The sequence below is a fragment of the Euprymna scolopes genome, chromosome 43 (assembly GCF_053919585.1).
Source record: "Euprymna scolopes isolate OS-2025 chromosome 43, ASM5391958v1, whole genome shotgun sequence".
Taxonomy (NCBI): domain Eukaryota; kingdom Metazoa; phylum Mollusca; class Cephalopoda; order Sepiida; family Sepiolidae; genus Euprymna; species Euprymna scolopes.
Window position 1 is genome coordinate 11,683,669 of NC_136524.1, and position 15,188 is coordinate 11,698,856.

Sequence of the window (15,188 nt, forward strand, 5' to 3'; positions counted from 1 at the left end):
AACGGATTATTAACTTTGTTAATGGATTCAATAAATTATTAATAAAAACAATGTAGGAACAATTAAGCTTGCGGATAAGCACAGAGAAAAATTAAGATTTTAGAGAAAGATTTGAAGAGTTGCAACGTTTAAAAGGTCTCTGGAAAAAATTGGATTGTTGGTAGATTCAGATGGATGAAAACCAAAACTAAAAAATGTTAATTCAACTACCTTCTAATATTTCTTTATGCCTCTATAAGCATTTAGAAAAAGAGTAACTTTTTTAGTAGTGCCATCTAATTTGCATAAATCACAAATATATATGTAAATTAGATGTTTAAATAATAAGAGAAACAAAATCGCTACTGACAATGCAATCAGAATTAATTATATGAAAACTAAAATAGACAAACTGGAAAATAGTAAATGCAGACTGTGAAAGATCAGATATTATAATAATAAAAAAGTAAACTATGGTTGATGCCCACTGCTGTCCCTGAATCAATGCAGATGAAATGAAATAATCTGACATTCACTGGCGAGTAGTGATGGTTTGGATTGATAACATGTAAGAACTAATTGAATTAAAAAAAAAAAAAAGCAATTAAGGAAATGTGTAAATCAGTATGAATTAAATTATGAAAAATGGTCCATTAGAATAATAATGGAAGTTATAAACAGAAGTTTTAGAGGTTAAGGGTTCTGTTTAGAGTGATCGAAATCAGTGGTAACAGTCCTAGCTGTTTACATTTGTTGTCAAGTCTTCCTCTTTTCAACTCTTCTACCAATAGTAGTAAATTAAATTCCAGTTTTATGTTGTCCTTTCTTAATGTCTAAAACAAAACAATTACAATTTTTTTCACTCCACTTCTTTGAGTATTATCATGTCAAGAACAGCGTTTGGAATAGACATTTCAAACTCCCCATGTTAAGAATGGCTTTTGGAATAGGCAACACCAACCTCCCCATCCTAAGAACGGCGTTCGGAATAGATACCCCTAATATCCCCATGTAAAGAACGGTATTTAGAGTAGACAACCCCACTTTTTTTTTTGGGGGGGGGGATGGAAAATTAATTCCCCCAAACCGTGATAATTGTAGTCAACATACCCATCTGCAAATGCTTAAACTGGGAGTTGGTAGTGTTGGTAGGAAAGAGATAGATTTGTTTATCATGCGTGTGTACAAACCTGGCAGCCAGTGAATTACAGTGCAGGCTACAGGTCTTTATATCTCTAAGAACCTGTCTCCACAAAATTTGAATGAGATTTTCTTAATCAGCAAAATGGAAAACTGTAAAAGGACATTGTGGAGGTGAACCTAATGTATAAATTTACCCCCCCCCCATCCCAAGTTAACGTTACCCAATTTTGAGAATCAGTCTGGAAAAGAAATTTAAATAAAATACTCCACCGAATTCAATCCCCTTGAATTTCATTAATGAAATTTACGTTAAAACTGTAGGGTAGGTAATCGATGGAAAAAGTTGGGAAGACCCAACTTTCAAGCATGCTAATGGATTTGTCAATTGAGGTATGTAAGCACAAATTGGAAAATATCTAAACAGTTTGATAAAATATATCAGATATTAATTTAAATAAACATAGTTATTTGCGAAAGTATGTGATAAAAAACTATAAAATCAATGGATGTAAAAAGTTTACATATTTTTATTATATTGGTTAAAAAAAGTAAACCTTAAATTTAGTTAATTATAAAAGAGGGAGAGAGGGGAGGGGGGGGAGAATAAATACAGTGAGATAATCCAGTAGCTGAGATTGCTGCTATTTTTAAATCAGTGACGATCATAATTTAAAAGCTAAAGTTGTGTTTTTAAGAAGATATTTCTTTTAAATTCAGAGAGGTCATTTATTTAAATCTTTCTTTTGTTAATATTAAGATATAGCAGGGTCTGCAATAATGGATCGTTGTCTCCACTTGGCATAATCATGGCTTGGTTTGGATGAAGACAAGTTTTATGGAGATTTTATTTAATATATGAGTGTATATGAATGCAGTATTAAATTTAAAATGTTTAGTAATCATGCGATAAGCTTAGCAAAACAGAAACGTTTATATCTAACCACTTATTTTATAAGTAACAGGTTATAGCTTAAAAATGTATAATATCTGAGTGCAGAATCTGAATACAGTTTTACATAACACTAGGTAACAGCCAAAAAATCATCAGGGGTTTCTCAGCTGATTTAGACTAATTTTGGTGTTCGAGTCCGAATATCAAATTGATTTTGCTCTATCAGGTCAACTTTTTGAGATACAGCCATAGGCCTACCTAACGAGCTATACATATGCTACTATCAGGGGGTTTGAGTTCAATCATATTTTTCTTGAAGAATATATTGAATTACAATGCAGACACGAATAATATTATAAATAATTAATATATTTCTGTTTCTCATAAATTTACGTGTATAAATATGCATAATGAATTTATTTAATATTTAATATATTTTTGTGTGAATTTAGGCTAACGAGGGTTTATACTTTAGCAAATTTGGGTCATTCTTCCCAAGGACTCCATAGTGACAATATTGCCTCTTAGATTCTCTCTCATATTCTCATTACCTTAACATTCATTGTCTTTGCTTTAAATTAACTCATTGTGGGCTCGGTGTGTGTTTAGACGCGGAAGTTGGTCCACGCCGGTTTTGTTATATGGGTTCGTGTCTCTAAGAAAATAGTACAATTATGGAATATTCAGTGGCTATAAATCCTAGTACTAATTTATTAACTGTCTATGTTTCAGTATGAGCGTATTTAAAGAGCAGTAAACGGGGGGTTCAGCTTATATTTGTTTATACACATGAAGCTTGGGTTAATGAAACAGTTCACGCACGCTCTGGACAAGGATGGGATGTGCTTCAACTACCTGTGCCGAGCCTTTCCTCGACTGACCATTGAGAAGCTGAAGGCCGGCATTTTCGATGGCCCACAGATACGGCAGCTCATAAAGGACACAGAGTTCCAAAACTCCATGAACACCCTAGAGTGCGCCACGTGGAAATCATTTGTGCAGGTGGTGAACAACTTCCTGGGGAACACGAAGGCAGCAAACCATGCCAGACTCATCAGCAGCATGATAGTGGCCTTCCAAAAACTCGGGTGTTTAATGAGTATAAAGATGCACTTCCTGTTCTCACACATGGAGAAGTTTCCTGAAAACTTTGAGGCGATGAGCGACGAGCTGGGAGAAAGGTTCCATCAGGACATGTGTCAAATGGAGGAGAGGTACCAGTGGGACGCAATCATGATGCTGGTCGCTGAAGAGAGAGACAACCAAGCAGCTGCTCACACACGGGAATCGAAGAAACGCCGATTTATGCCGTGAATTCTGAACTTTTGTGTCATGTAACGCTCATCCTTATACTAATATTATGATAATTATGCTTATCAAATTTGATGGACTAAATAAAAACTGAATGAATTTGGATATGTTGACTTATTTCTTGAGGAAAACGGAAAAAATCGTCAGGGGTTTCTCAGCTGATGATCCGCAGACACTTTTTTTTTTTTTACGAAAAATCGTTTTTTTTTTTAAATTCTGTAGCAAAAAAACCTGATCTGATTGAGCAAAACCAACGTCATTTTCGGACTCAGAGTATCAAAATTAGTCCAAATCAGTTGGAAAACCCAGGACAATTTTCAAAACATATTTTTTTGTTACCCAGTGTAATCAAAATTGCTCCTTGATCCATAATTTCAAATAATTTTAGTATATCAATTTTGAACCTTGAATTTCAGTTTTAAATTCGCATAACATTTGAACTAGACAGATTTTCATAATTTAAACAGCTTTGAATTCCAATTACAGTCTTCTTTATAACTAATGTAATTAAATAATAGCCTAAAATAAAAATTTAAAAATCAACTGGGAATGTTACATTCAAGTAATGTTTTTCAAGTGTTTGCAAATGTTTCAGCAGTTAACAGATTTGATTTTTTGCTATAAGTAATTGTATAAATATAAATCCTCTAAATACCTAGCCAACACAGCTTGAGTAGGTATATTCACCTGAGTTAAGGATACGTTTTTGACAATCAGTCAGACAAAGATTAGGCTGTTATGGGGTTGTTTTTCCAACTGTGTCTGGCTGAGGTATAATTCTGTTCAGTTTCAGACGGTCAAGCTTCCAAAGTTTTATTTCCTCTCCCACTTTTTATTTCTTCATAAAGATGTCTCTTATGGGAAATGCCAACACGGTTGCCCAGACATTTTCTGTAGGCTAGAGAATGCTAATCCTAGTCAAACCTGACCTTGTGCCTAGTAAGTTACTCAATACTAAACAGATCAACATTTGTTGTGGGCATTTGTTGATAACATATCAATACATAAATATTTTGCACATCATATAATAGCTTCACCAAAACAGCATTTCAAATAGGATGATGAATAATGTCTTAAATGACAATGTTCTTCATACTTATCATTGATTATAATCCACCTGGTTAATAAATCGAATAGGACAAGATAACAAGCAAAATCAATTATTTTTCTTGAAATATTATTTACTATACCATCCACCAATACCCCCCCCCCAACTTGAATTCAATCATTCTTGATCATGGTAGATTGGGTTCTAGTGTAAATTTTGGAAAAGTTAGCATCTAGATCTGTCATCCTCTTCCTGTACATGTGACATGTCAGGTGCACAATCACAAATTAATGGAATGAAAGTGGTAATGTCATTTTGTGTGTTCTAAGTCAAATCTGAATAAGTGACTGCTGAACTTTGCTATTCTCGAGACACTCCTGAGGCACAACTTTTGTGAGTTCTATGCAGAAGTCTAATTTGTTTAACAACAACCAACAGCAACAATATCTGCATTTTAGTTCTTCCTATTTCTTGCCTTAGAGAAACGTTTATTTCTAAGAAATTAACCCCCCTTCCTCCAAAATATAAAAAACTATTATATTAACAAATACATCCAACTTCCTGCATACAGTTCAATATCCTTTTTCATACAGTTTTATTTCTGTTCTAAAACATATTTTGGTTAAGTACACCATCTACTGCTCTTCATAAAATATATTTTTGGTCCCAAACCATGTTAAATGATCTATTTACTAGGTTCTATACTTATAAGGATTCCTTGTGTTCAAATTTAAAAACCTATCAATTACTGCCATATTAGAAATAAACACTTAATGATGCTCTCAATAATCATCAATCTTAGTAAAATAATTTTAGTTTTATACAACTTTGAAGAGTAGTTTAAATATCAAATACAAATGGTGGTATGCGCCATGAAAGTAAACTTATCCATGATTAGTAGTTTTATTCTATAAACATAATAATGGAAGTGTTCAAAGTATTTAACCAAGTTAATACATTCACTCATGCATGGAGTATCTGTGCTGGTGCATCTACCACTCTCACTCTTAGACAGGGTCCAAAAAGTCTCCAATCTAGTCCTATGCTGTCTTCAACCCTTGTCTCATCATTGCAATGTTGTGTCCCTGTGCTTTTTTTTACAAATATTTTGATAGATTGTGCTTAACTTCTCATACGTTAACTTATCCATATATATACCTTTAGCAAACCTGTTTAACAACAAAATCCCACCCCTTTACTGTAAAGGTCCCTAAATGTCAAAGCTTTCTACTCTAATAGCTTATTCCCTCAAACTGCTAAACTTTGGAATTCCCTTCCTGCCACCTGCTTCCCTGACTGTAGTGATATGCAGAAGTTTAAATGTAATGTAAACCAACATACCAAATACTAGCCCCTTATGCCCAAGTCATAATATTATGCCTTGTTTGGGATGAACACAAAAGAAAAAAAAAACAAAAAAAAAAACTAGCCAATACTTCCCGCTGTTAACTCTTCCATGTTAGAAAAAGTTTTTACTCTTTTCAGAAATACATGCACTGTTAGTCCTCTACTCATTTCTTTTTATCTGATTCCTTATTCCATAACATATTTACCATAACAGATTATGAACACAAAAAGAGTAATGCTAGCCATTCAATATAGATTAAGAAAAAGACTCATTTCTGCCGATGACTTCAAAAAGATTCCAAATTATTCTAACATGACCCTCAAAAGAAGATAATCATGAAATTTGTACTTATGTCAGGGACAACTTTCCATGTGGTAAGGACATCTCAAATCAATGTTCACTTGATTTAAAAAAAGGCTATTTTTAACTTGGAGATAGTGAAGATATATAAAGAATCAAACAATGATATGGAAGAAAGTATGTTCATGTACTCATGCTATTAGAGATGAAAAGAAATTATTTGAGAGAACTAAAGTCAAGAAGGATTCAAATGGCCAATAGCAAAAGAAAACCCCCTGAAATAGAGATGCATTTCTCATCCTGGGGTCTACAACTTTCACCAATTTCAGAACTAGGAGAATGCCTGCCACATTATAAAATAATTCACCATTTCCATATCATTTTAGCTTTTTAGGTCAGCTCTTCTTTTTGCATACTATGTTTTAACTTCATTTTTGCTTCTAAATTTTATAAACTGTTTTATGTAAAAAAAATGTTCAAAAAGTTATTTTGAAGAAATAAGAAAAAACATGGCTGTTGCAGCAAGTATGTATGTGTGGGGAAGAATCATTCTTTACTGAAAAAAAAAATGTCAGTTATTTCCAATTACCTGTATTATGAATCATTTTGAAGTTTGGTGTGGGGCAAAATAAAACAAGGAGAAAGAAAGAGAAATAAAATTAAAAAAAAAAAAAAAGTCAATTTGGCAGAAATCAAACTGATTTGCAAAAAAGTGGAAGTTTCACATCTTTGAGTATAACACAAAGAGCAGGAGGTATGTTTAGTGGATAGAAATTATGTGACAACATAATTTCTATCCAATGTGCTCTATACTCCCTAGTATTTACACAATATATTCACTGAAAATTGCAACAACAAATAACGGTCAAAAATAAAAGAAAACATAACTAAATTGTACATAATAACACAAACTTTAAAATGCACGTTAATATTATTGATCAAGGTACTATACCATAACAGGACACAGTTGTCAAGCATGCTATTCACACATGGAATGAAATATTAACATATTGCAACTATGACAAAACTATTAAATTACCCAATATATTAAAAAGAATAAACAAAAGAGGCACCAAAAATAAAAATAGGCAATCTGACGAAGAAGTAACATTTTACACACAATCCAAGCGATACTCATGAACCAGCAGACTTAAAAATGGAAACCTGTTTCATTTATCAATGCTTTCTCTGGCAGTGTATTTGTATCTCAAGAAAAACGAGCAATGTTGAATCAACCATTGTAGATTCCTTATCCTCCTCTTATGGTAAGATAAAAACCCTTAGGCAATAACTTAAATGATTTTCAATCCTATTTACTCTCAAAAAATTACTGAAAACATAAGACTAACACTGTTTTTTTACATTTTTTTTTATTTTTCTTCCTTTGAAGATTGTAATGCTGGGTATGGGGCAGCCAAACCAGCTGCCAACATTGCCCTGCTTTTTTATTGAAACCAACCGAGAGCTCTTTTTAGTATCATCGCTGTTCCCTTAAGTGCAATTGTCTGAATCTCTTTTGCACTTGGTTCACCAGGAATAAATGGCAAGTTGCATGATCATTGAAATGGTCTACCAAAAACTATGGGCCTATACTGTTATGGTATCTGCAATGTTTCAAAACAAATGCTAGAGTCAAACTCTCAATTATATAATCACTGAGAGAAAACCTCATGCTTCAAACATGAATATTTCCAATAAAAAATCAAAAAACACCATAGACATAGAATTTATTCTTAGATCAAGAAAAGGTTTCTCATTTCAAACAAAGAACCAGTTGCTTTTATGTGTTACGGGTTTTTCGTCCAAAGCACCTCTTTTATCTTTGCCCTTTATCATCCTTACAACAATGCAGTTACTGTTATTGTTCTCTTAACAATTTGTCAAAATCCTGTCCATTTATCCTTCTAACGTTCATATATGTTACCACTTTACTGTCCATTATTTAGAATAGCTAGTCTACTCCAAAAAGATTGATGATAAAAGGTTTTGTCATGACTTTCCTTGCTAATGAGCTGGCAGATTGTTAACAAACTCATTTGCATACGTGATGCTAATGAACATTTTGCAACTCTTGATCTTTTCCTGTATTGTTCTATCTTCTCTGGGATCTTCTGAACACTCAGTTGCCTCATTTTGGATCAAATCCATGTTCAGGGAGAGCTCAAATGTTTCTTTCCATTTTTTTTTTAATGTTCACAATGTTAAATGGCTCATCTATTACAACAAGACTGAAAATTAAAGGAAGATTTTCTCATGCTTATAGGTTGATAAACCAACTTACATATTTGATACTGAAAAACATTTTGTCAACATTTTTTTTTTACCTTTTCCTGACAACTTGTACTGAACTGTGCTTATCTACCATGCTATCTTATCCAATATCTTCTGATCACTCAGTTGTGTTCATTAAGGTCAAATCTAAGTTTGGTAAACATTCATATCTGATGATTTTACTGTTCATAATGTAGAATGGATAGCCTACTCCAACAAAACTGGTGATGCAAAAGGTTTTGTCATGATTTCCATTACTTACTTTCTTCTGCTCATGAGCATGTGGTAAAAAAAAAAAAAAAAAGCAGTGATTTGTTACTTCTAATACCTCTAAAACCAAACTTTTCTTCTTACATCACTAACATTCAGAATAAGAAAAATGAGAATCCTTATTCAATTTATTTATAGCACATGAAATATAATAAAAAGGTAAAACGTGAATACAGAAGAATGAAAGAATTAGAAAAAAAAAAACAATGTTTGTGCTTTAAAATTTCCAAGAAAATGAGTAAAATACTAAATAGCAAATGTCCACAGTAATTCAAACAGGAAAATGATTTTTAGGTAATAATTTGTTAAATTGAATATGAAAACTTGTTCAGTGTCATATGTATATATGAAACACCATATACACATGTATAATATATTAGCAAACTGTGATAAGAGTATTATACATTAATAGTGAAAGGCAAAATGGTCCAAGTGTCTTACATGTCTACATTTTTTTATCAAAATGTCTACATTTTTTTTATCAAAAGGGTTGAAAAAAGAACGAGGCATTAATTTAAGTGAAATATCTAAAGTCAAACATATGAAACGAATACACTTACATATACTTTATTCCCATAATGTGGTAAATTGGTACCAAACAATAATACATTTAGATTTGGTTAATGTGTAAAGAGACATAAAAAAGCCAAAGAAAGAGCATTTATATTTTTGTTATTAAGAATTTGTACGTAAACTGAATTTTGAATAATTCTTTATTCCTTTCTTTGAGATGGGGAGGGATTGATTATCACATGACCAGCTATCCTAGAATGTATACTTGTAAAAGAGAGGGAGTGAAAATGTGATAGATGGAGAACGATAAGGACAGAGTTCATTTAAAAAAAAAAAGAAAAAAAAGGCACTCCCAAGAAAGTTCTAAAGAAATTTTATTCTTAGTAACAGGTATCTATTATGCATCAGATTTCCTTGGAGGGGAAAACCCTTGCTACCCTTGTTTTGATAAACTTTAGATTTTGATACTTCTGCATTTACTGGCCCATATTTCCTTTCTTATGAGAAGGATTACGGTTTCAGCAATACGGCTTGGTACTGTCACCAAGAAACCCTCCTTGGTGGGGTCATATCCTCTGAAGCAGTTTGAGGATTTTCCGAATGTTGTGTTTCCTCCTGTTGAATAAGGATTTGACTGTAAAATATTATCCAAACTCGATAGATTCATGGTGACATTTACAAATGTTTTTAATGATTTAAAATTTTTGCACAATTAAAACTAATATTTTCTTTCAATTTATTAACTGTCATCTGCCGAGTTCTTCATTAGCTAAAAACACAGTGTGTTTATAATATGATATGGTCAATTGATTTTTCATTTTCACTATATTCTAGCAGTCTATACATGTTGCCGGCATATGCAGAGGCAACATTCATGAAAAACAGATTAGTAAATGCAGAAGTACCAAAATTTCATTAAAAAAAAGTCACCCCTGAAAAAGTTCTAAAGAAATTTTACTTTTAGTAACAGGCATCTGGCATCAGATTCCTTGGTTCAAACTTGGAGGCAAAAACCCTTCAGATCTAAACTGAAAGACTGAAAAAGGGTTGGAACATTCTAGTGTGTCCCTCTCCCCCCCCAAAAAAAATGATTTCTGATGCAATCCGTTACCTATATAAGAGTCAGATACATCCCAAAAATGAAGTACTGTTTCTACATCTGGGAAAGTACCATTAAATTTAATTTGTGATCCAAGACCAACAGCCGATTGAATATAATTAAAACAACTTTTGTTTTTACTTTCCGTTTATTTGAGGTTTTTTAAAATTGAATTTAAAAATATTGATTTAAACAACAAAAAACAAAATCAAACAAATGGAAAGTAAAAGCAAAAGTTATATTCAATCAGTTGCCTGTATTCAACATCTTCAATCGCCACTGAATTTAAATATGTTGCTTTCGTAAAAAAACAAGTCAAAAAGTATATGGTCCCCCAACTGATGCCTTGAATTTTAGGAAAAAAATTAAAAATTAGCCCCAAAAGGTAATTTTCAACAAAATCTAATGGTCAGAAAAGATTATGTCCCAGAAAGTGCTATTTTTGGCCATTATGACTCCCTTTTAACTCCCTGGGGACGCAACCAGAATTTTATAAAAAATCCAAGAATGTTACATTTCCTCCCTTACGTAGTAATTATCTAGAATTTTGGGAACGAACGGACAAGAGTGAATTCTAAGGTCCAAATCCGACTAAGTCAGTGGACCAATAACAAATGGAAAATTCTGACACAAGGTTCTCTAATACTAGGTTCATGAATACAGAGGAGAACTGTTTTTTTAGACAACCAGGAGTGGTTGATCTCACTTAAAATCCTTGCTGTGTCTATTCAGAATTTGGCGGCTCCCAGGTCATCCTGTTTCTGCATCTGTGAATATTTTGTGGAAAACAGGATACTCCAAAGGGACTTGGGATCCTTCTCTCAAACATATTCCATTAAAACTGCCTCCATGAATACAACTAACATTATGAATAATGCTAGGACGTCTATTGCTTGTATAAATGATGCACTGATCTTCAGGTCGATGAAACCGGTGACAACTATACAGGCCACCACCATTCTGAGTATGAGAGTAGTAGTTAGAATGTATGCAGTGAAGGAACTTCATCTTTCAGCATGAAAGCACAATAATTATGGAGTTGGTGTTGCCTGTCTTTCAAAAGGTTTGCCTCCCAGATAGCAGCCACAGTTGGATCAGAGTACCAGGAACGGAAAGCTTTTATTGTTTCTACCACAGTGGAGTCACTGATAATAACAAAAATGACTGAAATCGAGATAAATTTCTAAATGAGGGAGGATCGTAGCATTCTGCATGTGTGGAGAGAGTACAGCGAAAAAGAAAACAGCAACTTTTAAAATCAGTTTCAAGTAAGATGTTCAAAATTAAGCAAAAGAAACCAAGTGTGTGTGTGGGGAGGGGAGTATAACAGGAAGTCATTCTTTGATGAAATAAAAACCCTCTAACTACCCTACTTCCTTCATGAATTGCTCAAAGTTTTACTCTTCATTGTAAAATTAAATTCTTCAGAGAAAAGGAAAAAAACATTGGATTTCAATCAAATAGATAAAAACCAACATTGAAGAGAGGCTCTGATGATCTAAATGGAAATCCACTAAAAAACAGAGAGCTCCAATCCCTTACAACCTGGAGGATACAAATTTTCATCATCTAAATTTTGTAAATTGTACACAAGTACTTATGTTTTGAAATATCAATTCATTTTTGAAGCAACTAAGATGTAGTGCAATGTAAAATTTGACCAAACCCAACACATCAGCTTTCATCACAGGATTTTCTGAAAGCACTACATTTGTCTAGCATGAAGGTTATCATAAGGATGAATTGATGATGTTGATACCCTCATGTGGAACAGTCATCCTTCTGGATAAATTGTTACAAACATAAATCACAGGAAAGTTGGCCAGTCAAAGAAAACTTGGAAGCAAGCGATTGGATAAGACTGCACCGAGTGAAATTTGGAGACAGTTCAACTGGAAAACAAGTTTGAGAAACCAAAGACTGAACATAGGATGGTTCTGATTTTCTCAAGAATCAGATTGAATATGATAAACTTATAGATATACTAAAATCCCAAGGTTGATGTGACCAGCTGATCGATTGGATCTACCTTCTCCAATCTCAGTCTAGTAAGAACCATAAGATTCTATCCTAAGACATCACACTAAGGCATATAAATAAAACATGTATTGCTAGAAAATCGATCAACCTCAAATATATTCAATTGCAATAACTTGGCTTAAAGGAATAGAATTAACTGAGCAGCAATACATTCAAGGAAATATGCAAATCATTTGCAACAAAGACACACCCAACAACAAGCCATTGTGAAACTCCATATTAAAAAAAAAAATTATACAAAAATGAAAGGAAAAAAGAACAAAAATATCAAGCTGCTACCAAAGAACCGAAAATCATCTCTCATCAAACATTGTAGTTCTGTAAAAGCCATTAAAGAGATAAAACAATTTCAGAAAATGGTATGGAAGTGCCGAAAAACTAACAAAGCTATCTATCTGAAGGTTGAATTAAAGTTTATCTGGAAGCTGCTCTGTGACTATTTGACAAAAAAAGTTGATTCATCTCCACCTCTAAATCTGCCGGAATTTTAAATTAGTTGTGAAAACAAAAAACAAAAAAAAACAAAGAATTTTTTCTTACTAACACTAAAGACAATAGGTTCGTATATATTAATATTATGACACCAACTTTTACACTTTTACATTAATATTATGACACCAACTTTTACACAGGCCAAGTTATTGATCTCCAAGTGCAGTCATCAAAATTTTAGCCCCAATCAATGGTAAAAATGATTATTTCTGATGCCTTTCATCAGATATTACAGAACTGGAGAAGGGCGGGCCAACAATTGTATATAGACAAGATGCAATACTTGTTTAAGGTAATGGTAGGATTTTGAATGTTCCATATCTATTTGTTACAGCAAAAACCTACAAAAACTTCAACAAAAAGAGGAATTGCAGGAGAACAATTAAATCCAGAAGATATGTTTGATATCAAAGAAGACAAAACTTCTCATTGAAAAATTAGTAAAGTGACAAATTTTCCAGCTGATATATCTCGGGGATCATCGTTTTAGAGTACTTTCAGTAACATACGTTTGACTAGCTTTTTAATGTCTGTTTTTTGCCATTAGCTTTTTGCAAATCCAATACATTTTACTGATTTTCATAGAAAATATAAGAAAGAAAAAAAATGGTTTGATCTGTAATGTGTTATAAACCAAGATTAAGATTCAATGTGGTAGTTGTTGAAATGAAACTTACATGAAGTAAAAGTTGCACACTGTCATTTTCGCATGTTTTTGTTCAGAAGGCGAGTAATCAGAATTAGTCCAATATTTAGAATGGTTTCATCTAATAATTGTTTCCATTATGATATAAATTTATCTTGAGATGATATTACATTTGTAAGGATTTTTCACTTGTTTGAAGTTTGCATGTGTACACTGAAAATTGGCCTATGACCAATAACACACAAGATGTAAAATTTTCTAATTTATAATGAACTTTGAAAAGACATAATTCAATGGTTAATTGAGCTACCAAAATAAATTTGGTGTCATGTTTGCCCACATAAAAAGCAGATTTATTTTTCTTAATGCAGTAATGTTTCCATTAGTATTTCCAGACAATCAGCTGACAGTGATGAATTCAACTTGTAATTTCTCATATATTTCTGGTTCAATCTTAAAAATATTTATACAATTTGAAAAAGAAAAAAAAAAAAATGTAATTTGTATGTATGTTTACCAATTATTTTTACAGCAAATTACAGGCCAATGAGTCTCCTGTGCATCATGAGTAAGTTGCTGGAATCTGTGTTAAATAGAGAAGTAATCAACCATCTCAGCAAAAATAACCTTCTTAGTGACAGGCAATATGGTTTCTGTTCTGCTAGATCTACAGCAGATGTGCTTACAGTTATATCTCATTGGATTAGCAAATCTCTCAACGGAGGCTACCATGGCAATTGCTCTTGACATATCAAAGGCCTTTGATAGGGTATGGTATAAAGGTTTACTTCACAAGATCTCCAGCTACAGTATAGCTGGAAATGTCTTCTCAATTATTAAATCTTTTCTCTCTGATAGGTTCATAAGAGTAGTAATTGATGGGCAAAAATCAGAAGCTCACAGTATTAATGCTGGAGTCCCTCAGGGGTTCGTCCTGGGCCCAACTCTCTTCCTGATCTACATTAATGATCTTCCAAAACACATACTTAAATCATTTGTGTAGACATTTATGCTGATGATACTACCATCTATGGTAGCACATCTAAGACCGTAAATGACCAAGTTCTCTCTAATTCTCTCTCCTCTTATCTTGAGCACGTGGTACAATGGGGAAAGGAGTGGCTGGTTGCTTTTAATACATCTAAAACCAAGCTTTTATCTTTACATCATCAACGCTCTGATCCCCATCTGGCTTCAATTGAAATGAATGGCTCTTGGGGAGTCTCATGTTTTGACAATCTTCTGGGCTTGATCTTTACTCCTGATCTGAAATAGAACACGTACATCAAATCTGTTGCCAAGACCGCTGGAAAAATGGTGGGATCCTTTTATCGATCCAGTAGATATCTCACTGCTGATGCAATTCTCTATATAAGAGCCAGGTATGTCCAAGGATGGAGTACTGTTGCTACATCTGGGCAGGAGCTGCTAGAAAAGACTTGTCCTGCCTTGATAGAATTCGAAATAGACTTTATAGCCTCATAGGAGATGTCCTTTTCTCTTCCCTACAACCTCTATCTCACAGACGAGATGTTGCGAGTTTGTCTCTGCTTTATTATTATTTTCATAGCAAGTGCTCAACTGAGCTTCAATCTATGCCCCCCTCGCCAAACTTTCACAAGAAACACTTGTCTAGCTGAAAAAAACTATCAATAATTCCCCCCACTCTTTATCTGTGCCTAAACCTAAATTCCATGAATAAAGATTATTTCTTAGAAGTGCACGCTTGTGGAACTGTCTTCCGTTTTCCTGCTGATTACAATCTGATTGTCTTCAAGTCCAACGTAAACAAGTTCTTGATGAACTATTCCACTTAAGAAATTAACAAATTTACCG

The 15,188-nt window shown here is 33.2% G+C and overlaps 1 protein-coding gene across 2 annotated transcripts in view; it reads right to left on the reverse strand.

Annotated features, from left to right (window-relative positions):
• The window catches only part of LOC145268188 (E3 ubiquitin-protein ligase synoviolin A-like), a 131,445-nt gene that overhangs the window by 42,847 nt on the left and 73,410 nt on the right, over nucleotides 1-15,188 (reverse strand). The window lies entirely within an intron of this gene.